Source organism: Limulus polyphemus, unplaced genomic scaffold, assembly GCF_000517525.1.
Source record: "Limulus polyphemus unplaced genomic scaffold, Limulus_polyphemus-2.1.2 Scaffold1054, whole genome shotgun sequence".
NCBI classification, from domain to species: domain Eukaryota; kingdom Metazoa; phylum Arthropoda; class Merostomata; order Xiphosura; family Limulidae; genus Limulus; species Limulus polyphemus.
The window spans coordinates 1-2,495 of record NW_013666664.1 but is presented as its reverse complement, the minus strand read 5'-3'; positions in this window follow the sequence as shown (position 1 = coordinate 2,495).

Genomic DNA, 2,495 nt, shown 5'->3' with positions numbered 1-2,495 from the left:
ACTAGGTATTGAAGGTTTTTTTGTTTGTTTGAAGTTAAGCACAAAGCTACACAATGGGCTATCTGTGCTCTGCCCAACACGGGTATCGAAACCCGGTTTCTAGCGTTGTAAGTCCGCAGTCATACCTCTGTGCCACTGGGGGGGGGGGGCGGATATTGAAGAAAGGATTTTGTGTATATATGGGATTGAATTATATTACATTTGCGAACACAAATTTTTACTATACCTTTGAGGTCGTATTATATTTTGAGAACATGTTTTACTGCTGAATAATGTTGAACATTAATTGTGAAGATGGTAGAGGCGTCGCTAGGTGCTGGCACACGGGGCCCGTGCTCCAAATCTAGTTGACAGTGCCCCGAATTTCCTGTTGGTGTCTTGAAAAATCAGTATAGAAAACCATAATCAGTATCATACCGAAACGCCGAAAATTCCCGCGCCTATAGGCCCGAACCCCTAATCCAGGCATTCCCAACCAGGGGTACATTTACACTTCTCAGGGGGTTCATAGGGGTCTGAGAGTATAACCATGGTTTACACTTTACATGGTGTTTTAATATACAGTCAGACAAAGAGAGCAAAGTGGTTCACATAAATATACGCTGAGTTCAATTTATCAATGTAATCAATACTATAAGATCCTTATGCAGTCCACACATACAGATTTCATAATAAAATAATATAAAATCAATATAATTTTACGAATTTTTTATCCTTAATTTTTACGGGTACATGGGAACCTGTCAGAATGTCCAAGGCCAAGTGTTACAGAGGAACAAAAAGGTTGGGAATCCCTGCCCTAATCTTTTTTTAACACCTAGCGACGCCTCTGGAAGAGGTTTTTTTTTCTGTACATGTTAAGAGGCAAAATATAATTCTCAAAATGTTTTCTATTACTTGGTGTTTAGAAACTAGTTTATGCCGGACTTGTATCTACATCACCACATATTATCCATTTGTTTTCCACTGTCATGGTTATAAACATGTGCACACTCATACACTTAAGCAAGGAACAACAATTTGAAAGGTAAACGCGTCTTTAAACGTAACCACGATTAGTGTTGTCGAAATAATACACATTTCTATTCTAGAACAAAATTCACTGGAAAAGTTATATTATTTGAGTACGCTCAGCCAAACGATTTGAAAAACTAAAACATTTATTTGTGAACTGTTATTTTCTCTGTCTTCTTGTCTCCTCACACAGTTATTGTATCATTTATATATAGGCTTATCAACAAAAATTCGCATGCTTCTTTGAGGTATTTAAGTTGTTATTTTACCTTTACTCAATACCTTTCGTGTGTGTGTGCAGAGTGAGATGTTGCTTTTGGCAAAATGTCAAACTCAATGCCACAAAGATTTTAACATTGTGCAATAAAACCATGAAAACGTCATCCCAGGTTTTGTTTATTGAACGATTTCCTCATTTTTGTTTATGAATATGAGTTCTAAGACATGTTGCAATATGTTTAGTTGCTATCACATGGGAGCCAAAAGCTATAGATCGCGTTTGTCGCACGTGTAACACGTTCTTAGAATCTAATGGGTCGATTACATACATCTTGACACTCTCACATTTGATTAACATTTTAGATTATATGTATACAACCGCAAGTTACCAATTCCTAGAGCTTGAAAACCCTAGAACTTCAATCCGGGATTTCCCTACATTTCCCCATAGGAGAGGTGTACACCCCTGAACTTTCCCATCATTCCCCTAGTAGTCAATTAGTCATATTCTGTACTGCCAATTTGGTCGTTTTAACTAGATCTAACTGTTTTAAAAAATTTCTATCGGGAAAATAATCCATTTAGTAACCGGTTGAAAATTTAGTTGTATAATTCAATTTAAAACTTAGCTATTTTATTTGGTACACAATAGTTTTCTAACAACAAATTGAGATTGTATTCACAATTAAATACGGAAGTTACTTATGTAATGAAATGGTCGTGAAACATTTTCAGTTTTTACTACAGTTTCATACCGCCCACATTCGCTCTTAAGGTCACCCCCCCCCCCGATAATTCGAACACTTTCTCTAATTTCAGTTCCTTGGAAGAACAGTAATCTCAACCACTCTTTAGTTCGTATAAAGATCCAAAAACACACATAGGTGGCTCTCACACTTATAAACATATTTAACTTCACAGAATGGCATCTTCTCTTATCAACCTCACTCCCTTACGAGTGTTGATATTTCTCAAAACCGCAGTACGCGTTTCATATTGCGTATTTTTAGATTCCTCATTTCTCGGTTCATTTTTCAATGTGTGGTAAAACAAATGTTTCGACTTTTCTTCATATTAAAATTGAGAAATGAATATGACGTTCAAATGATATTTGATCTAGATCATATCAATCCCCAAAAAACATAAAATACTTTATAAAAGTAAATTAGCTGTCGTATTCAGTAAGGTATCAAATGCAAAGTTTTTGGTTTCTTAAGGTACACATTTAATTTTGAAAAATTCTGGGTTGTTGTGCAAGAAAA